At 42.4% G+C, this 23,995-nt stretch overlaps 1 long non-coding RNA gene across 1 annotated transcript in view; it reads right to left on the bottom strand.

The window, feature by feature from the left end:
• LOC138441141 (uncharacterized) overlaps positions 1-23,995 on the bottom strand; it is a 148,313-nt gene that overhangs the window by 12,855 nt on the left and 111,463 nt on the right. The window contains exon 3 of the long non-coding RNA XR_011257263.1: positions 13,026-13,159. This is a non-coding gene — a long non-coding RNA (uncharacterized lncRNA). The remainder of the gene's footprint in view (positions 1-13,025; positions 13,160-23,995) is intronic.

The raw sequence follows: 23,995 nt of genomic DNA on the forward strand, positions 1-23,995 counted from the left end.
AAAGCAGTGCAGACAACAGTGTCACTTAAAAGGATCCATCCTCCAGGCACTCTTACTGGATAAAATCTTGTGTTGTAGAAACTGGGAAATAGTCTGGAGCTGGCAAAGATGATGCCTTGCTTTTAGAGTACTCCTTTTCAGTATAGAAGATGCACTTACATTAAGAAAAGACTGTGACTAAAAAGATAATTCAGAGTAGTAAACTTTTAAGTTAGTGAAGTAAATTATTTATCATAAATTAATATAAGACACCAGGGGTCCTGTGTACAGCAGAATAGGTGCTGTCTTATTCATACTCCGGTAACTGCTCAAGCTTTCCTCCATGGTAATTTCATCCATACCACTCACAGGATGACAATTTTATATCATAAGAGGTCCCCCGGCAGTGGATATTAATTTATAGTAGAGGAGAACAGCAGGGAGAATTTTTTGTGTGCTACTTGCCAGTAAAACACACAAACTGCTCCCTTGAGGAACATACGGTTATATATTAAAACATTAGTGATGGCACTAGAGTTAATAAGAGATATAATATACAATACAACCATATAGTGTATTTATTAATAGTCCATAAAAATATTATAGATCCTAAAGAAAAGCTCCCAGGATAAATTGTGTTCTATTCTTTCTTATAGTTTGAAAACACATAATCTTCAAAAATATGCAGCGCTTCCCCAATGGGATTCACAATTATCTGAGGTCAAATATCTGAACTATTATTTTTTTCCAATGGAGCATAACAATAAGATCTTTATTGTTGTCTCTAAACCATAACAGAACTGCCAGTAACCAAGGGATGAAATAAATGTTTCCAAAATAATAAAAAGCATCAAGCTAGATTAGTGATTTCTATAGTTCCTTAAATGAAACATATTCCACATGCAAAATATTTTCAATATGGTGCCTCAAATAAAAACATATAATACATCTACATCAGGCAATCAAGAAAAACTAATTTAGGACCTATCTAACGCAAAAGACTTTTACACTGTGAGCAAGATCTAGCCACAATGCTGTATAAAACTAACATTTTAAAAATCTATCCCTTATAATTCAAGGACTTTGGAACAGTTTGAAAAAATAATTTTCAAATGGGAAAATATAATTTTCCTTTTAGGAGCTCAGTTCAGTTTGGTCGCTCAGTCGTGTCCAACTCTTTGCAACCCCATGAACCACAGCAGGCCAGGCCTCCTTGTCCATCACCAACTCCCAGAGTCTACCCAAACCCATGTCCATTGAGTCGGTGATGCCATCCAACCATCACATCCTCTGTCATCCCCTTCTCCTCCTGCCCTCAATCTTTCCCAGCATCAGGGTCTTTTCCAATGAGTCAGCTCTTCGCATCAGGTGGCCAAAGTATTGGAGTTTCAACATCAGTCCTTCCAATGAACACTCAGGACTGATCTCCTTTAGGATGGACTGGTTGGATCTCCTTGCAGTCCAAGGGACTCTCAAGAGTCTTCTCCAACACCACAGTTCCAAAGCATCAATTCTTCTGTGCTCAGCTTTCTTTATAGTACAACTCTCACATCCATACATGACCACTGGCAAAACCATAGCCTTGACTAGATGGACCTGTGTTGGCAAAGTAATGTCTCTGCTTTTCAATATGCTGTCTAGGTTGGTCGTAACTTTCCTTCCAAGGAGCAAGCGTCTTTTAATTTCATGGCTCAGAAAGTACTAATTCCCAGGTAGAAGTTAAATAGTACACACTGAAAGGACACATAGTAAAACAGTGATGTTGTCTAGAACAAAGCAGGTATACTTCACTCAAGGCAAGCTCTGCCTTCAGTGATGAGCCAGAACAGTTGTCATGTTCCTAGAGAATATCTTATTTGTCACAGCCAATAAGATAGTGTATAGAAATGAAACAGATTTCTGTGTAATAATTTTGTGTCCTGCAACTACCAAATTCACTGTTGAGTATAAGCAGTTTTCTGATAGGATTTTTACATGTATATTCCATGTTATCTTCAAACAGTGACAGTTTTCCTTCTTTGTTTCCAGTGTGGATTCCTTTTATTTTTTTTTTCTTTGATTACCACGGCTAGGACTTCCAAAACTATGCTGAAGAAAAGTGTATGAGAGTGGCCATACTTGCCTCGTTCTTGACTGTAGTGCCTGTGTGTGTGCGTGCTCAGTTTTGTCTGACTCTGTGACCCCATGGACTGTAGCCTGTCAGGCTCCCCCTGTCCATGGGTTCTCAGGCAAGAATGCTGGAGTGGTTGCCATTTCCTCCTCCAGGAGATCTTCTTGTCCCAGAAACCTAACTTATGTCTCTTGCATTGGCAGGCTGATCCTTTTTTTTTTAATTTTAATTGGAGGCTAATTACTTTACAATACTGGAGTGGTTTTTGCCATACATTGACATGAGTCAGCCATGGGTGTACATGTGTCCCCATCCTGAACCCCCTCCCATCCTTCAGGTTGTCCCAGTGCACCAGCCCTGAGTGCCGTTACATGTATTGAACGTGGACTGGCAATCTGTTTCACATATGGTAATATACATGTTTCAATGCTATTCTTTCAATTCATCCCACCCTCACGTTCTCCCAGAGTCTGTTCTTTATATCTGTGTCTCTTTTGCTGTCTCACATATAGGGTCATTGTTACCATCTTCCTAAATTCCATATATATGCATTAATATACTGTATTGGTGTTTTTCTTTCTGACTTACTTCACTCTGTGTAATAGGCTCCAGTTTTATCCACCTCATTAGAACTGGTTCAAATGTATTCTTTTTCTTTTCTAATTTTATTTTTTTTACTTTATAATACTGTATTGGTTTTGCCATACATCAACATGAATCTGCCATGGGTGTACATAAGTTCCCACTCCTGAACCCTGCTCCCACCTCCCTCCCCATACCATCCCTCTGGGTTATCCCAGTGCACCAGCCCCAAGCATTCTGTATCCTGCATTGAACCTAGACTGGCAATTCGTTTCTTATATGATATTATACATGTTTCAATGCCATTCTCCCAAATCATCCCGCCCTCTCCCTCTCCCATGAAGTCAAAAAGTCTGTTCTGTACATCTGTGTCTCTTTTGCTATCTCACATACAGGGTTATCATTATCATCTTTCTAAATTCCATATATATGTGTTACTATACTATATTGGTGTTTTTCTTTCTGGCTTACTTCACTCTGTATAATCGGCTCCAGTTTCATCCACCTCATTAGAACTGATTCAACCGTATTCTTTTTGATGGCTGAGTAATACTCGATTGTGTATATGTACCACAGCTTTCTTATCCATTCCTCTGCTGATGGACATCTAGGTTGTTTCCATGTCCTGGCTATTATAAACAGTGCTGCGATGAACATTGGGGTACACGTGTCTCTTTCATTCTGGTTTCCTCCGTGTGTATGCCCAGCAGTGGGATTGCTGGGTCATAAGGCAGTTCTATTTCCAGTTTAGGGAACCCTCTTACAGATGTGTTCTTTTTAATAGCTGAGTCCCTTGGACTGCAAGGAGATCCAACCAGTCCATTCTGAAGGAGACCAGCCCTGGGATTTCTTTAGAAGGAATGATGCTAAAGCTGAAACTCCAGTACTTTGGCCACCTCATGCGAAGAGTTGACTCATTGGAAAAGACTTTGATGCTGGGAGGGATTGGAGACAGGAGGAAAAGGGGACGACCGAGGATGAGATGGCTGGATGGCATCACTGACTCGATGGACGTGAATCTGAGTGAACTCCAGGAGTTGGTGATGGACAGGGAGGCCTGGCGTGCTGCAATTCATGGGGTCTCAAAGAGTTGGACACCACTGAGCAACTGAACTGAACATTCAATTATGTATAAGTACCACAGCTTTCTTATCCATTCGTCTACTGATGGACATCTAGGTTGCTTCCATGTCCTGGCTATTATAAACAGTGCTGCGATGAACATTGGGGTACACATGTCTCTTTCAGTTCTGGTTTCCTTGGCCTGTGTGCCCAGCAGTGGGATTGCTGGGTTGTATGGCAGTTCTATTTCCAAAAGAGGAGAGTGAAAAGTTGGCTTAAAGCTCAACATTCAGAAAACGAAGATCATGGCATCCGGTCCCATCACTCCATGAGAAATAGATGGGGAAACAGTGTCAGACTGTTTATTTTGGGGGGCTCCAAAATCACTGCAGATGGTGATTGCAGCCATGAAATTAAAAGACGCTTACTCCTTGGAAGAAAACTTATGACCAACCTAGATAGCATATTCAAAAGCAGAGACATTACTTTGCTGACTAAGGTCTGTCTAGTCAAGGCTATGGTTTTTCCAGTAGTCATGTGTGGATGTGAGAGTTGGACTGTGAAGAAGGCTGAGCACTGAAGAATTGATGCTTTTGAACTGTGATATTGGAGAAGACTCTTGAGAGTCCCTTGGACTACAAGGAGATCCAACCAGTCCATTCTAAAGGAGATCAACCCAGGGATTTCTTTGGAAGGAATGATGCTTAATCTGAAACTCCAGTACTTTGGCCACCTCATGCGAAGAGTTGACTCATTGGAGAAGACTTTGATGCTGGGAGGGATTGGGGGCAGGAGAAGGGGACGACCGAGGATGAGATGGCTGGATGGCATCACTGACTCGATGGACGCAAGTCTGAGTGAACTCCAGGAGATGGTGATGGACAGGGAGGCCTGGCGTGCTGCGATTCATGAGGTCGCAAAGAGTCAGACACAACTGAGCGACTGAACTGAACTGAACTGAAGGAATCTCTACACTGTTCTCCATAGTGGCTGTACTAGTTTGCATTCCCACCAACAGTGTAAGAGGGTTCCCTTTTCTCCACACCCTCTCCAGCATTCATTGTTTGTAGACTTTTTGATGGCAGCCATTCTGACCGGCATGAGATGGTACCTCATTGTGGTTTTGACTTGCAGTTCTCTGATAACAAGTGACGTTGAGCATCTTTTCATGTATTTGTTAGCCGTCTGTATGGCTTCTTTGGAGAAATGTCTGTTTAGTTCTTTGGCCCATTTTTTGACTGGGTCGCTAATTTTTCTGGTATTGAGCTGCATGAGCTGCTTGTATATTTTTGAGATTCTTTGTCAGTTGCTTCATTTGCTATTATTTTCTCCCATTCTGAAGGCTGTCTTTCACCTTGCTTATAGTTTCCTTCGTTGTGCAAAAGCTTTTAAGTTTAATTAGGTTCCATTTGTTTATTTTTTGCTTTTATTTCCATTACTCTGGGAGGTGAGTCATAGAGGATCCTGCTGTGATTTATGTTGGAGAGTGTTTTGCCTATGTTCTCCTCTAGGAGTTTTATAGTTTCTGGTCTTACATTTAGACCTTTAATCCATTTTGAGCTTATTTTTGTGTATGGTATTAGAAAGTGTTCTAGTTTCATTCTTTTACAAGTGGTTGACCAATTTTCCCAGCACCACTTGTTAAAGAGATTGTCTTTTCTCCATTGTGTATTCTTGCCTCCTTTGTCAAAGATAAGGTGTCCATAGGTGCATGGATTTATCTCTGGGCTTTCTATTTTGTTCCATTGATCTATATTTCTGTCTTTGTGCCAGTAATTCTTTACCACTGAGCCACCTGGGAAGGGAATGCTTTCAGCATTATTATGTTGAGGTAAGCTCCCTCTATGCCCACTTTCTGTAAAGTTTTTTTTTTTTATCATAAATGGGTGTTAAAAGACTTTTGTCAAAATCTTTCTGCATCTATGCAGATGATCATACAGTTTTTATTCAGTTTGTTAATGTGGTGTATCACACTGATTGATTTGTGGATACTGAATAATCCTTGCATCCCTGGGATAAATCCCACTCGATCATAGTGTATGATCCTTTTAATGTGCTCTGTACTGTGCCCAAAGGGAACAGTCTGCCAAGAACTCTCTTTTTACAATCCCATGAAATTCAGGAATGCAAGCCCCTCTACCAAGCAAAGCCAGGTGTTCCCTAGGCGGCAGCTGTAAAAACTAGGGTAACAGGTGCATGTGAAAGCTTCCTTCCAGAAGATACTGGTGTTTCGAGTGTGGCAGAGGGAGACCACAAAGATGGTGCCCACTTGCTGGAGCAAGATAGAAGGTAAAGCTGGTGCCCTGGAAAGCCTCTACACCCGTGTTAAATTAGATGCCTGCACTGCAGGCCAACACTTTATGATAAGTACAATAATTTGGGGATAGGTGAGTGAGTCCTTGTGTACGAATTCTTTACGAGCCATTTCTCAGTTTGATAAAGCCTTGTGGGTCTGATGGATGCAAGCCCTGTGGTTTTTGAGAGTTAGATGTTTTGGGGGCTTGTTTCATGGGTGCAGGTCTTAAAAGTTGGGGTGCCTCATCTGAGGGATTATATCTCAGCCTCTCCTAACTGCTTCCATTGGTTTTTCTCTTGTCAGATATCTGAGTCATCTAGGCTTCCCCGGTTGGCTCCGTGATAAAGAATCCACCTACAATGCAGAAGCCCTGGGCTATAGTCCATGGGGTCGCAAAAGAGTCAAGACATCACTGAGTGACTAAACAACAACAAAAGAAGTCATTCAGCCAGCTTGTAAGTATTTCTTCAAAAGAAACTGCTCTGTATGTAGTTGTATATTTGATGTGTCCAAGGAAGGAGGCAAGTTCAGGATATGCCAATATCACCACCTTGAACCAGAACCTCTTACTCAAAGTTGTAAAGTGTATGTCCTTTCCAAGTCTAGGCCAGCTAAAAGATCACAATGATGACGACACCACAGTTGGGTAGGCCAGTTATTATCAACAAAAGGGTTACAGGTGATATTCTTGCCATTCAAACATCTCTGACATTTCTTCCAAACACTCCTTCACAGAGAGTAGTGGTTCCTCTTGTTCAGAGTTGATCCTGGTCAGCCTCATACATTCTATGATTACAGCTCACATCAGCAAGTTCCCAGTACCAGCCCAGATCTGCATGCCTGGCTCCATATCTCATTTCCCAGTAGCTTACTGGTTAGGACTCATTATGCCCCATGGGCAACTTCAAACATTCTGTCTCAATTCATGGTACTGTCATTCACCCAAACACTTTAATTTCTTATAATTAGAACTGTGAAAATCACATCTGCCTCACAGAGTTGCTTTGAAGATGAAGCTCTCTATTCTGGTGTAAGATAGTAGGTATTCACTACCTAGCAGCTGCCATGACCAACAATATTACTTATTATTAACTAAACTACTAGCATCTTGTTATCTTTTTGTTGTCTGATTTTTAAATGTCCCCAAAGCTTCATATTTGTCTTTTTCTCTACCTTCTGTGCAAGTAATTTAGTGACACTTTTTCATCTCTGCTCTGAATTGTCTGAGTGACTCCCTGACTTCCATTTCTTTTGCAGCTCTGGTCCATAGCTATTTTTTCTGAAACACTGATCTGATCATATTAACTCCTATGCTCAAAAATAATTATTTCAGCAGGATCACCTCCAGCGTCCTTAACTTCTTGTGCTTAGTCATGTCCAACTCTTTGCTACTCCTCTGCCCATTGGATTCTCCAGGCAAGAATAGTGGAGTGGGTTGCCATCCCCTCCTCCAGGGAATCTTCACAACCCACGGATTGCACACAGGTCTCTGGCATTGCAGGTGGGTTCTTTACCATCTGAGCCACCAGGGAAGCCCCCTTAAACTTGTTATGTGATACTCTTACACAGTAGGCCCAGCCTAGCTTCTCAGCCTCATTGACTGCATCCCAGAATGTTCCTCAGCACTGTTTGGCCCTTCACACTGCACACTCCCTTCACATTTACTGCTTCCTCTGCTTGGAGCACGGGTGATTTTCTTTTCCCCCATAATCCCATTCTCACTGCTCTATGAGTCTGACTGCTAAAGACTCAATCACCTGGATTACCTTAAATGTCTTTTTTTGTTGTTGTTGAAGTGAGCCAATGAGAGCACCTGCAAGAGATCCAAGGACAGAAAGAGAGCAAGATCTGGGCGTTTACGTCTCCTCCTCTTCTTCCCTACCACAGTTCTGGGCTTGGTGGCACCCTCTGTAAATACAGCTTCTCTCAAGTGGTCCATCTTTTGCAGCTACAACTTGGAAGCAGGATCTAATCACATCACTGTTTTTAGGCCTTACAATGATGTTGCCTTCCTGCTATTACTGGCATCTTCCTTTAAAAATAGCTTCAAAAATCCTCGCTTATGGGAATTTGAGCTGTTCTCCTCTTATGAGCACATCAGAGTTACAGCTATCAGTATTTACAGAACAACCATCAGGAGAAAAGACTGGACTCAACCAGAAACAAAGAATCTTCCACAATAGAAGAAGAAACCACAGCAAGACAGGTAGGAATAAGCAGAATCATAATAGAGTCAGACCCATACCCAAGGGTTGCTGCTGCTGCTAAGTTGCTTCAGTCGTGTCCACCTCTATGCGACCCCATAGACGGCAGCCCACCAGGCTTCCCCGTCCCTGGGATTCTCCAGGCAAGAACACTGGAGTGGGTTGCCATTTCCTTCTCCAATGCAGGAAAGTGAAAAGTGAAAGTGAAGCCTGTTGGTGACCCACAAATGAGAGAATAATTAAAATTGCAGAGATTCTCCCAAAGGAGTGAGGCATCTGAGCCACACATCACACTTCCCAACCTGGGTGTCCTGGGCCAGGCAGATGACCCCAAGAACCTCTCACTTTGAAGGCCAGTGGGGCTTTACTTCCAGGAGTCCCAGAAGTTGTGTGTGTGTGCATGCTCAGTCATGTCTGACTTTTTGTGACCCACATGGACTGTAGCCCACCAGGCTCCTCTGTCTATGGAATTTTCCAGGCAAAAATAAGGAGTGGGTTGCCACTTCCTACTCCAGGGGTTCTTAATGTAGTCCGTCTACTGGTGGGTGGGTCTGGAGCATAAGACTTTGTATGCATCTTATAAGACTGGGATTTCTATCAACCAAGGGAGATAGATCCATTCTTACAGGATGTACACAAGGTCTCCAGAACCTACCCACCAGTGGGCAGGCACTAGTCCCAAAATCCCTGAGCCTGCCCATCATCTACCCTGCTAGTCTTATGCATCAGCTGAGAAAGGTGTTAAAAGATGTAAGACTGAGATACTATAACACTTCTAGAGAAAAAGAAAGAGAACACTTTGAATATATCACAGCAATATGTACCATATGGTCCAGCAATTCCATTCCCAGGTATATATTCCAACGAAAATGAAAAAAACATTAATTCAAAAAGTACAAGGATCCCTATGTTCATATACCATCATTATTTATAACTGCCAAGATACAGATACAACCTACCTGGCTTTCAACAAATCAATGATGTATGACAGAAAACCACAAAATTCTGTAAAGCAATTATCCTTCAATTAAAATTTTTTAATTGTGCACACAAGGGATTATTACTCAGCCATGAAAAAATGAAAAATTTCCATCTGCAACAACATGGATGGGCTCAGAAGGCATCATGCTTAGTGATATAACTCAAAGACAAAAATTGCATGATATCACTTATATGTAGAATCTAAAATAGTGAATATAACAGAAGAAACAGGGAAAAACTAGTGGCTACAAGTGGGGAGAGGGAGAGAGCAAGATCAGGGTGTGGGATCAAGAGAGACAAACCACTGTGTATAAAGTAGAGCTACAAGGATATAGTCTACAGCACAGTAATATAGCTGATATTTTATAATTACTATAAATGGTATATAAGATTTAAAAATTGTGAATTACTATCCCAGGGACAGGGTACCTGGTGGGCTTCCATCTATGGGGTTGCACAGAGTCAGACATGACTGAAGCAACTTAGCAGCAGCAGCATACTATATTGAAACTTCCATAATATTTTTTAAAAGATTATTTTAAATAAAAAAGATTTTAAAATATCCTAGTTAACCTGCCAAATATATGAGAAAAAATCAGATAAACCCAAGTTGAGCGATAGTTCATAAAATAACTAGCCTCATCTCTCTAAATATGTTGAGTTTTTATACACACACACCCCCCCTTCTCCACCACAAAGTCAAGTCTGACCAACTGTTCTAGATTCCAGGAGACCACAGAGTTGTGATAGATTACAGAAATTGTGTCTTAAGGTCTCTGAAATTTGATAATTACACCCCTAATCATGTAAGAAAATGTTCTCATTCTCAGGAAATATGTAGGGATAGTCTTGCTGCCTACAAATTATTCTCCAACAATTTAAGGAAAATGTACATATGCATATACGTGTGTATGTTCATATATTATACTATACTGCATACAGAGAGAGAGAGAAAGTAATCAAATGTTCATATTTGATGGATCCTGGCAGATACACCTGTGAAACTCCACTTATCCATAGACAAACAAATTTACCCTTACCTTTCTTTTAATAATGATATAAATAAAGCATATTATTCTTTATATCCAATTCTCATTTTATCCTTATGACATTCTATGAAAAGCACATATTGAAAACCCAGAGGACTCAGGTAAATCCTGCAGCATGGGTTTATTTGTCTCCACAGTGCAAGCTTTAAGCCTGATGCTGTCTTCTGCCCTGGACAATGATTGATGCTCTGTCTCCCATGCTTCCTGAGCACTTAGCACAAATGTCTTCTACTGTATTTATCTTGTGATACTTTTTAAAAACACATGCATCTTAAGGCTGCAGGTAAGCACAAAGTCTGACGCAATAATAAAGTCGAGGAAGAAGAGTGTGCACACCCCTGCAGGAAAGACACTCCACTGCACCCTGGAGTGGATGGCAGATACATCATTGTCTAAAACTGCTCTGACACTATGACAGCTACTCACCACATGTGCCTGTTGAGCACCTGAAATGTGTGGCTAGTCAGTGTGAACTGAGATGTGCTGTAAGTATATATGCACATAAGTACTTACTATGAGCAATCATTATGAAAAAAATGTACAATATCATTTTTTCCACATTGATTCCCCACTGAAATATTACTTTGGATGTATTGGTTTAAATAAAATATATTAAAATTAATTTTATGTTTCTTTTTTTTAACATACTGACCATAAATTTAAAACTACACCTGTAGCTCACAATATGTTTCTTTTGATAGTGCAAGTTGACACACGCGCAAGCTGCTTTGCTGACTCTGATCACTCAGTGACAAGAGCAGCAAGTTATTCTTGCCTTCATTCCTTCTGAAAACTAAGAGTGAGGTCCACTGGGGCAGCGTTCTTGAACTGTAATGTACATGTAACTTACCAGCAGACTGTCTGATCACTGGGTCTGGGGCAGGCCTGTGACTATGCATTTCTAACAAGCTCCCAGGTGCTGCTGCTGGCCCAGGAGTAGAGGGTGACTAAGGCAAGCTGGCTTTAATCTGATGCAGGTGTTGGCATATAAATGTTTTATTAACCTAAGGAAAGTCAAATATTAGGAAGTCTAATTGCTGCTGACCACCTCTGGCTACATCAGTTGAGTCTTGAAAATATGATTTCCCCAAATCTACAGAATGAGTTACCACACTATTAATAAATGCTTGCAAAAGGAAACAGACCTATTGAGACCATGTTAGATGATACAGAATTATGCTAGCCCTTTTTCTAAAGGCACACATCATATTTTAACAACCACAGCTTTGCCTCAGGGGATATGATACCAAGTCTGCAGGACTTAAGTTTCCAAATTGTGGCATTAGGGATGTACTTTAGACATTTGGAGGTGGGCCAAAAAAAAAAAGACATTATCCTGTGGGCCTAGAATTTTATTTAAATATTCCTATATCTCAATATGTATTTTTAATGAAAAGCATCTCTTGTCCTATCTATTCCTGGATAATAGTACACACAAGTCAATGTGTACCAAGAACTATATTATACAGCACGACAAACAGCAACCACAGCTGGAGCAATAACAAGAAAGTTCCCCAAGCTATCACACACCGAACCAGGTAGTACGCCAAGTACAGTAAGGAGGGGGTGCAGGGGGACTCGTGATACACCCTGGGGACAGAGGATTCTCTATACAGCGTGGTGCAAATGATATTAAAGTTTCCTTGTAGAAATGGCAATAACAGAATATTTTTGTAGACTTATTAATAATACTAGTCTTGCCTCTGGTTCAGCTGGTAAAGAATCTGCCTGCCATGCAGGAGATACGGGTTGAACCCCTGGGTTGGGAAGATCCCCTGGAGAAGGGAATGACAACCTGCTCCAATATTCTTGCCTGGAGAATCCCATGGACAGAGGAGCCTGGCGGGCTACAGTCCATGGCGTCACAAAGAGTTGGACATGGCTTAGTGACTAAAGAGCAAAGAAGAAAAAACAAAACAAGAAGCCTTACATCACACTGTGTTGGACTGACTCTCCCTGGGTAATGAGGTAAAGATTCTCCTCATTGTGTACCACAGGAGACAAGAGATTAGAGAGAGCCAAGACTTGAATCCAGGACTTGAAAACTAAGTCCCATGCCATTTCCATCACCACCACATGAACTTTTGGTAGAAAGCAAAAGAACCAAGTCTGAGGCCACCTCAGCTAAGGTCTGGTCCCAGCTCTAGGCAGGATGTTGTCTGGCATTGTGTAAGCTTTAGCAGCGTCTTTGAACTTCCACTTCTTCTTTTTGCCTCCAAAAACACTCCAGGAAATATCTGACAAACACATTCATGCTAAAGAAGGAATAGCACTGCTAACTTGCATGTAGCAGCTAACAGCACGGGGCAGGGAAATCAGCAGAGGGAGGAGCCTGAACATCACCATGGAACCACATCCCCTGGCAATGGAAGACAAGTCCTGCCTGAGTCATTCGGACACCCAAGAACTTCTGCCATGATTTACCAACATAAAGAAAAAGTTCACAGTAGTCATGAAAATAAATTCACAGACAGATGATCTAAACATGGATTTGAGATGAGCCTACCCTGACTCTCCATTTTGCTTCTCTGGCTATTTTTCTGTTTGTTTCCTATTAATATTTATTAATGAGCAGAGCTTAGAGAAAACAGGAATTTGCTGAAGGTTGAGGCCTTTTCTCAACTCATAATAGACAGGATGATAAATTTTAGATGAGGACAGCTAGGAGGCAGAAAATACAAGTGGATGTTACCACAGAAAATTAGTGGACCACACATATCACAGGAGATCACCTATCACATTAGTCAATGTGATAGACTTACTTTTACGCACAGACGAGATTCTAAGTCATGGAACACACATCTTCTTAAGCAGTGTCAATGTGGCTATCTGGTGGGCATTGATGGGGAACATGATTCCGTCCATATCCTAAAATGAGCTCTGCTCAGTAGAACCCCTGGAATGTACAGAAAAGAGGCCACAAGTTAAGTAGATCCTTGCACTAGTTCCAGGAAGAGTTTTAAGTAGGAAGCAAGGTCAAGTTGTTCTGTCAACATTCAGAAAAGAAACTCTATTCAATGCTGTAATTTCAAATTTTCCAAAAAATACCTCTTCAAATTCCTGATTATCCCCTGATGTGGTTCTTACTTGGCAGAATATTTTTAGGGTTCAAAATTGTGCTCACCCACAAGGTAACATCTACATAGCAGATTCAGAAATCCCCATTCCCTGTCCACCCTCAAAACTGTTCCTGTCTACTGGTGAAAAAACACAGCTTGAAAGTCAACTGATTAAGCAGTAGTGTAAAAGGCAGATAGCAAAAAAAGAAAGCCCTATGAATTTATTACCCAAATTAAAGCATGGCATGAACATAAACACAGAAAAAGTCGAGATAACCATAAACGAACATATATGTGCAATTTGACTGCAGCATCAAGTTCGGACTCAACATCAAACCTTTTCCCGGGGAACACGCTAGGGCATTATTCTCTCAGAGGAGATAGAAAGATGCCTATGCAACCGTGAAGCTCTTAGCTGTGGTAGCTATCATGCTGATCTTGTTTTCCCAATTCAAAAACTGTCCATGAGCTGATCGCACCCTCATCCTTGAACACTGTAAAACTCCTCACTACCCCCACCAGGGTGGGTCACATGGTCTTCAGGGCATTAGCCCACTATGGCCCCCTTTGCCTGGCAAAGCAATAAAAGCTGCTCTTTTCTACCCCTCCCAAAACTCCATCTCTGTTTCTATTCGGCACCAGAGACAGAGTCCGGGATTTTGGCAACAACCTAGAGACCTAAAAGCGGGCTCCAGCTGCTGCCTCAGCTGTCCCAGGAGTCTGTGAGCCATGTGTACTGCGGCAGGACCCACGAGCAGGAACCAAGCACTGCCCTCCACTGTCCTGAGAGTGAGGGGCCAGCCGCTGCCATTGGGAGACTTGTGAGTGGCCATCAACTGCTGCCCCCGCCACCCAGAGAGCAGGCATGAGCCGAGAGCAGGCATGAGCCACTGCCGCTGGTCTCCTGGAGCATGCAGGCCACTGGCGCTGCTGGGAGACATGGGAACAAGCGCTGGTCACTACCCCTGCTGTCCTGGGAGTGAGTGGGCTGCTGCTGCTACTGGAAAGCCTGGGAGCAGAAGCCAATCGCTGCTGCCACTGTCCTGAGGATGCACAAGCTACCACTGCTGTTGAGAGACCCACAGGCAGGCTCCAATAGTTGTCTGGGCCGAACTGGAAGCGCACACGGGCCACCACACCTACAAGCCCATATCAAGGGGCTAATGGCCAACACACTGAGGAAAGAGGTAGCAAGCATCCAAACTAAAAGTAGCCACCCAATTCCCAACAAGACGGCAGAGTAGGACTTAAGCTTACCGCCTCTCATGACAACACTAAAATCACAACTAACTGTGGAATGAACAGGCTTGAACCCACTGAGAAAGATATTCTAAATCCAAACGCAAAGAAGAAGCCATAACAAAATGGTAAGAGGGATGATTTCATGATATAATCAAATCCTATATCCACTGGGTGGTTGACGCACAAGCTGGAAAATAACTGTATCACAGAGGTTCTGCCACACAAGTCAGAGTTCTGAGCCCTAGTCAGGCTGCACAGTCTGACATTAGGAGAAGGGGCTGACACAACATCTGACTTTGAAGGGAAAGGAGGCTTGAGTTCCGGAGCACCACAGGACTGGGGGAAACAGAGACTCCACTCTTGGAGAGTGCACTGGGATCCAGCACAAAGCAGTGATTCCAAAAGAGACTGGGCCAGACCTACCGGCAGGGCTTGGAGGGTCCCCAAGAGGAGTGGAGGGGAGGGGGTTTGGGCTGTAGCTCACTGTGGGGGCAAGCACATTGGTGCCTGGGGCCCCAGAGAATACTGACCTGTGTGAGCTCTCTCCACCATGACCTGCCCAGGTGATGGTGGAGAGGTCTGACAGAATATGGCCCACTGGAGAAGGGAATGGCAAGCCACTTCAGTATTCTTCCCTTGAGAACCCCATGAACAGTATGAAAAGGCAAAATGATAGGATACTGAAAAAGGAACTGCCCAGGTCAGTAGGTGCCCAATATGCTACTGGAGATCAGTGGAGAAATAACTCCAGAAAGAATGAAGGGATGGAGCCAAAGCAAAAACAAGACCCAGCTGTGGATGTGACTGGTGATAGAAGCAAGATCCAATGCTGTAAAGAGCAATACTGCATAGGAACCGGGAATGTCAGGTCCATGAATCAAGGCAAATTGGAAGTGGTCAAACAAGAGATGGCAAGGGTGAACGTCGACATTCTAGGAATCAGCGAACTAAAATGAACTGGAATGGGTGAATTTAACTCAGATGACAATTATATCTACTACTGTGGGCAGGAATCCCTCAGAAGAAATGGAGTAGCCATCGTGGTCAACGAAAGAGTCCAAAATGCAGTACTTGGATGCAATCTCAAACACGACAGAATGATCTCTGTTCATCTCCAAGGCAAACAATTCAATATCACAGTTATCCAAGTCTATGCCCCAACCAGTAATGCTGAAGAAGCTGAAGCTGAATGGTTTTATGAAGACCTACAAGAACTTTTAGAACTAACACCCCCAAAAGATGTCCTTTTCATTATAGGGCACTGGAATGCAAAAGTAGGAAGTCAAGAAACACCTGGAATGAAGGGCAAATTTGGCCTTGGAATGCAGAATGAAGTGGGCCAAAGACTAATAGAGTTTTGCCAAGAAAATGCACTGGTCATAGCAAACACCCTCTTCCAACAACACAAGAGAAGACTCTACACATGGACATCACCAGATGGTCAACACCGAAAGCAGATTGATTATATTCTTGGCAGCCAAAGACGGAGAAGCTGTATACAGTCAACAAAAACAAGACCAGAAGCTGACTGTGGCTCAGATCATGAACTCCTTATTACCAATTTCAGACTCAAATTGAAGAATGTAGGGAAAACTGCTAGACCATTCAGGTATGACCTAAATCAAATCCCTTATGATTATACAGTGGAAGTAAGAAATAGATTTAAGGGCCTAGATCTGATAGATAGAGTGCCTGATGAGGTTCGTGACATTGTACAGGAGACAGGGATCAAGACCATCCCCATGGAAAAGAAATGCAAAAAGCAATATGGCTGTCTGGGGAGGGCTTACAAATAGCTGTGAAAGAAGAGAGGCGAAAGGCAAAGGAGAAAAGGAAAGATATAAGCATCTGAATGCAGAGTTCCAAAGAATAGCAAGAGATAAGAAAGCGTTCTTCAGCGATCAATGCAAGGAAATAGAGGAAAACAACAGAATGGGAAAGACTAGAGATCTCTTCAAGAAAATTAGAGATACCAAGGGAAAATGTCATGCAAAGATGGGCTCAGTAAAGGACAGAAATGGTATGGACCTAACAAAAGCAGAAGATATTAAGAAGTGGCAAGAATACACGGAAGAACTGTACAAAAAAGATCTTCACGACCCAGATAATCATGATGATGTGATCACTAATCTAGAGCCAGACATCTTGGAATGTGAAGTCAAGTGGTCCTTAGAAAGCATCACTACGAACAAAGCTGGTGGAGGTGATGGAATTCTAGTTGAGGTATTTCAAATCCTGAAAGATGATGCTGTGAAAGTGCTGTACTCAATATGCCAGCAAATTTGGAAAACTCAGCAGTGGCCACAGGACTGGAAAAGGTCAGTTTTCATTCCAATTCCAAACAAAGGCAATGCAAAAGACTGCTCAAACTACCGCACAATTGCACTCATCTCACATGCTAGTAAAGTAATGCTCAAAATTCTCCAAGCCAGGCTTCAGCAATACGTGAACCATGAACTCCCTGATGTTCAAGCTGGTTTTAGAAAAGGCAGAGGAACCAGAGATCAAATTGCCAACATCTGCTGGATCACGGAAAAAGCAAGAGAGTTCCAGAAAAACATCTATTTCTGCTTTATTAACTATGCCAAAGCCTTTGACTGTGTGGATCACAATAAACTGTGGAAAATTCTGAAAGAGATGGGAATACCAGACCACCTGGCCTGCCTCTTGAGAAATCTGTATGCAGGTCAGGAAGCAACAGTTAGAACTGGACATGGAACAACAGAATGGTTCCAAATAGGAAAAGGAGTACGTCAAGGCTGTATATTGTCACCCTGCTTATTTAACTTCTATGCAGAGTACATCATGAGAAACACTGGACTGGAAGAAACACAAGCCGGAATCAAGATTCCTGGGAGAAATATCAATAACCTGAGATATGCAGATGACACCACCCTTATGGCAAAAAGTGAAGAGGAGCTAAAAAGCCTCTTGATGAAAGTGAAAGAGGAAAGCGAAAAAGTTGGCCTAAAGCTCAACATTCAGAAAACGAAGATCATGGCATCCGGTCCCATCACTTCATGGGAAATAGATGGGAAAACAGTGGAAACAGTGTCAGACTTTACTTTTTGGGGGCTCCAGAATCACTGCAGATTGTGACTGCAGCCATGAAATTAAAAGACGCTTACTCCTTGGAAGAAAAGTTATGACCAACCTAGATAGTATATTCAAAAGCAGAGACATTACTTTGCTGACTAAGGTCCGTCTATTCAAGGCTATGGTTTTTCCTCTGGTCATGTATGGATGTGAGAGTTGGACTGTGAAGAAGCCTGAGCACCAAAGAATTGATGCTTTTGAACTGTGATATTGGAGAAGACTCTTGAGAGTCCCTTGGACTGAAAGGAGATCCAACCAGTCCATTCTGAAGGAGATCAATCCTGGGATTTCTTTGGAAGGAATGATGCTAAAGCTGAAGCTCCAGTACCTTGGCCACCTCATGTGAAGAGTTGACTCATTGGAAAAGACTCTGATGCTGGGAGGGATTGTGGGCAGGAGGAGAAGGGGACGACAGAGGATGAGATGGCTGGATGGCATCACGGACTCAATGGACGTGAGTCTGAGTGAACTCCGGGAGATGGTGATGGACATGGAGGCCTGGCATACTGCAATTCATGGGGTCGCAAAGAGTCGGACACGACTGAGTGACTGAAATGAACTGAACTGAACTGTGTGAGCTCTCCCAAGAGACTGCCATTATGGCATCAAGACCTGGCTCCACCCAACAGAATGCAGGCTCTAGTCCTGAGACCCTCAGAACAAGCCACCAGCAGTATAGGAATACAGCCCCACCTGAGAGCAAATAGGATGCTTCAAGTTGTATTGAGCTCACAGCTAACTATAAACACACCCCTTGACATGGCCCTGCCCGCCAAAGGGGCAAGATCCAAATCCACCCACAGAGGGCAGGAACCAGTCCCTTCTACCAGAAAACCTGCACAAACCCCAGAACCAACCTTGCACACCAGCCAGCAGACACCAGAAGCAAGAACTACAACCCTGCAGCTTGTGGAAACCTGTACACAGGGCAAGAAGCAATGTTAGAACTGGACATGGAACAACGGACTGGTTCAAAACTAGGAAAGGAGTATGTCAAGAATGTATATTGTCACCCTGCTTATTTAACACATATGCAGAGTACATCATGTGAAATGCTGGGCTAGATAAAGCACAAGCTGGAATCAAAGACTGTCAGGAGAAATATCATAACCTCAGATATGCAGATGCTGCTGCTGCTAAGTCGCTTCAGTTGTGTCCAACTCTGTGCAACCCCATAGATGGCAGCCCACCTGGCTCCCCAGTCCCTGGGATTCTCCAGGCAAGAACACTGGAGTGGATTAGCATTTCCTTCTCCAATGCATGAAAGTGAAAAGTGAAAGTGAAGTCACTCAGTCGTGTCCAACTCTTAATGACCCCATGGACTTCAGCCTACCAGGCTCCTCCATCCATGGGATTTTCCAGGCAGGAGTACTGGAGTGAGGTGCCATTGCCTTCTCCACAGATATGCAGATAACATGACCCCTGTGGCTAAAAGTGAAGAGGAACTAAAGAGCCTCTTGATGAAGGTGAAAGAGGAGAGTGAAAAAGCTGGCTTAAAATTCAACACTCAAGAAACTAAGATCATAGCATCTGGTCCCATTACTTCACAGCATATAGATGGGAAAACAGTGAAAGGCCTTATTTTCCTGGGCGTCAAAGTCACTGTGGACAGTGACTGCGGCCATGAAATTAAAAGACACTTGCTCCTTGGAAGAAAAGTGCTATGATAAACCTAGACAGCATAATAAAAAGCAGAGACATTACTGTGACAACAAAGGTCCATATAGTCAAAGCCATGATGTTTCCAGTAGTCATGTATGGATGTGAGAGTTGGACCATAGTGAAGGCTGAGCACCAAAGAATTGACGCTTTCAAACTGTGGTGTTGGAGAAGACTCCTAAGAGTCCCTTGGGCTACAAGGAAATATAGCCAGAAAATCCTAAAGGAAATCAATCCTGAATGTTCTCTGGAAGGACAGACACTGAAACTGAAGCTCCAATACTTTGGCCACCTGATGCAAAGAGCCAACTCATTGGAAAAAACCCTGATGCTGGGAAAGATAGAAGGCAGAAGAAGGGGACGACAGAGGACAAGATGGTTGGATGACATCATCAACTCAACCGACATGAGTTTGAGCAAGCTCCGAGAGATGGTGAAGGACAGGGGAGCACGGAGTCCATGGGGTCACAAAGAGCTGGACACAACTGAGCGACTGAACAACAGCAATAGCACCGCAGGGCAGGCAACTCAACAAACTGGAGAACAATTTTACCAAAGAAGTTATCACACTGGCCGAAGTTCTAGGGACCACAGCAGATTTCCCACCCTGGAGGCTGGGCAAAGGGACTGAGTATTCCCAGGGAATCTGACTTTGAAGGCAAGTGGATTGTGAATATGGAACTTCCACAGGACTGGGGAAACAGAGACTCTTGGAGGGCACAAACAAAACCTTGTGCGCACCGGAACTCAGGAGAAAGGAGAAGTGATCCCATAAGAAATGGAGCTAGACTTGCCTGTGTGTGCTTGGGAGTTCCTGGTGGAGGTGGAGGTGAACAGTGGCCTGCCCCCATGGTCAGGGGTACTGACTACAGCAGTCCTGGGAGGCCTGGCATGCTGGCATAAGTCCTTTTGAAGGAGGTTGCCATTATCACCATTACCCTTACCATAGTTTGGCCTCAGTTCAAACTACAGGGAGGGAACACAGCCCTACCAATCAACAGAATATTGGATTTAAGACTTACTGACCATGGTCTTGCCCACCATAACAAGACCCAGTTTTCCCCACTACCAGGAAAAAGCCGCTTATCCTCATGCATCAGAGGGCAGACAGAATGTAAACCACTATCATAGAAAATTAACCAAACTGATCACATGGACCACAGCCTTGCCTAACTCAGTGAAACTATGAGCCACTCTGTGTAGGGCCACCCAAGAAAGATGGGTCATGATGAAGAGTTTGAACAAAGATGGTCCACTGGAGAAGGGAATGGGAAAAACCACATCAGCATTCTTACCTTGAGAACCCCATGAACAGTATGAAAAGGAAACAAGATATGACACTGAAAGATGAACCCTCCAGATCAGTAGGTGTCCAACATTCCATTGGAGAAGAGCAGAGAAATAGCTCCAGAAAGAACGAACAGGCTGGGCCAAAGCAGAAACAATGCCCAGTGGTAAAGTCCAATGCTGTAAAGAACAATACTGCATAGGAACCTGGAATGGTAGGTCCATTGATCAAGGTAAACTGGAAGTCATCAAACACATCGCAAGAGTGAACATTGACATTTTAGGAGTCAGTGAACTAAAATGGACAAGAAAGGGTGAATTTAATTCAGATGACCATTATATCCACTACCATGGGCAAGAATCCCTTAGAAAGAAAAAAAAACAGATAGCCCTCATAGTAAACAAGAGAGTCCAAAATGCAGTGCTTGGGTGCAATCTCTGCATAACCTCAGATATGCAGATAACACCACCCTTATGGCAGAAAGTGAAGAGGAACTTAAAAGCCTCTTGATGAAAGTGAAAGAGGAGAGTGAAAAAATTGGCTTAAAGCTCAACATTCAGAAAACGAAGATCATGGCATCTGGTCCCATCACTTCGTAGCAAATAGATGGGGAAACAGTGGAAACAGTGTCAGACTTTATTTTGGGGGGCTCCAAAATCACTGCAGATGGTGACTTCAGCCATGAAATTAAAATTAAAGGAAAGCCACCTAGATGCCTATAACTAGGGGAGCAGATAAGTAAAAGTTAGTATGTATGTTGTATGGCTCCAATGCAGTAATTAGAAGCAACAGATTCAATCCACATGGCAATATGAATAGACCATTAAGTGGAGAAATAAGCAAGAAAGAGAACTGGATGTAAATTTCAAGGCCTGCAGTGTAAAGCTTTTAAGATACACATACAAGAAAACAGTACATTGCTTCTGAAAGTACAAATTTCAGGTCCTATGACAAGTTCATTAGAAAGGCAGCCTATGAGGGGAATAGCAGTGGCAATTAGAAATGAAAAAGACATTTAGCTAATGAATCAAACAGAATAGTAATTCTGTATATATTTTCCTTTCAAAATGGAGCAATTTGGGATCCTGATAGAGTATATCAGATTCATCCTCAGGGCCATTTAGTACAGCTCTGATGAGCAAACTCACAACTCAATTAGCTTTCTCACTTAGTTCAACACCCAACCACCAGCTTCAAACAGTACTGAGTTTCCAGTAGCTCTTATTCTCAGCCATATGCTGTTTGATGTCTATAATATTAAAGGGAAGATGCATAAAATTACTAATATTATACTGTTAGTAATATTAGTTACCAGTTAATGAGCAGCATTAGTCATAATCAGACCCACTCCTATCATTCATGAAAAGTAAATCAAGAGTACAAATGGAGACCACACAGCAAATGTCTTACTATTCAAGACATTTTCTAAGTGTTGGTGAGTATGTGGAGAGGTGGAAACACATGTAAACTGCTCAAAGAAGTCAAAACAGGTGTAGCAGTTCTGGGAAAAAAAATCCAACAATACTGAATGTAACGTGTCTGAAATAAATTATGTTCTATCCTCATACCTTCAAAACTGCACCTTCTTAATAACCTGGAAGCTGAGGTTTGCATGCAGAATTATACTTTTCAAAGTTTGGTGCTAGAACACAGTGGTGTGGGGAGAGCCAGCTTTCTTCTCTCCCTTCCCTTTCTGTCCTCAGTTCCATCACGTATACGTGCCTGTGGACTCCCAGCCAGCATATAACATTCTGATCATTCTTCCCTTGAATCAAAACTGCCACCCCTTGGCCATCTCCTGGGAGGAGGTGTTTCACGGTGGCCTGCAGCTCACAGGCAAGAGGGGCAACCTAGGGAAGGAGCCCTGCAGGCCCTGGCATCAGGTACTGGTTGTTTAGTTAGGAAAGAATTCTGGGGTCCCAGGCAGTCACTGCCACCTGCAAGGCAGCAAGTTAGCTCGGAATATTCTTGTCCTTTTGGCCCTGAAAATTCCTCCCCCTATTAGGAGGAAGGTCAGAACAGATGCCAAAGAGTCACGTGGGGCCCGTCTTCTCTGGGCCGAAACATTTCTATAAATGTGCTGTTAGGAACTGAATGAAGGTTCAACTTCACATGTCGAAGCCCTGACTCCCAGTGTGATGCCATTTGTGATGGGGACCTTGGCCCCTATTTAGGTTCAGATGAGGTCATGAGGATAGGGTTCCTCGACAGAATTAGCGTCCATAAAATGAGAGAAGCCAATGCTCTTTCTTGCTCCACCTTGTGAGGAGGATACAGTGAGAAGGCAGCCATCTGGAAGTGGGCCCTTACCTGGGAGCCAGGTCTGCTGGCACCCTGATCTTGGACTACTAGCCTTCAGAACTGTGAGAAACAAATCCTTATATTTAAGGCACCCAGTCTGTGGTATTTTTGTCACGGCAGCCTGAGTTAAGACATGTATCTTAAGATGCTCCCCACCAGATTTGTTATTCAGATACATATCTTCATAATACAAATCTGTAAGAAGTCTCTGCTAATAAAGAAAATGCTAACAACAGAAAGCCCTGTGACAGTTATAACTGAGTTAGATTTTTATTCAGTGGTAATTAAGGCTACCAACATCTGGAATGTCTTACTTGTGGGTAAATGATTGCAAACAGCAGTCTAATACCTTCCAGCTTATCCTGTCATTGATAAATAAAGCATAAAAATTAACCAATTTGTAATTGGAAAAATCAAAACTTCCAAACATTAAATGAAGGCAGTTACTGACCACTGTTTCTGTTCATAATCCTTAAAATAACTTTATATTTTATTATGGTTTTGCTCTCTTATTAAAGATAATCTAGTATTTATAAATGTATAGCCAAATCATCATTTTTTCTTATACTTTTGGTAGTAAGTAGTGCTGTATTTATTAAAGGACTAAAGGTAATTATTATATATCATAAATACAAAGATAAAAATTATATTCAAAGTAAACACTGTAATATAGCCATTAATCATATACTTACCTAACAAAATATTTTAGAATTTTAAAAGTAATTTATTATGCAAAATATTAAGAAATGATTAAAATAATCCTTAATAGGCTCACAAATATTTAATCTGGTGAAAGGGCTAAGACCAAAAAAAAAAAAAAAATACACTGCAAAATGTTGGTACAGCAAAAAGTATGAATTTTAGAAAGTAACTTATTCTAAAGTTGATATGTTATATTATCAATGAAATAAGAACAAAGATTTCATTATAGAACTTTTGAAAGAATTAAATGAATTGGCTAACTCTCTTATCCTCAGGATTCTACTTGGACACCATTAGTTCCCTATATTCCTTTCCCCACCACCCAGTTATCATATGTGCTGCCAGAGCCCTCAGTAACTCTTATCTATTCTTACCTGTTCATACT

The sequence above is a fragment of the Ovis canadensis genome, chromosome 5 (genome assembly GCF_042477335.2).
Source record: "Ovis canadensis isolate MfBH-ARS-UI-01 breed Bighorn chromosome 5, ARS-UI_OviCan_v2, whole genome shotgun sequence".
Taxonomy (NCBI): Eukaryota; Metazoa; Chordata; class Mammalia; order Artiodactyla; family Bovidae; genus Ovis; species Ovis canadensis.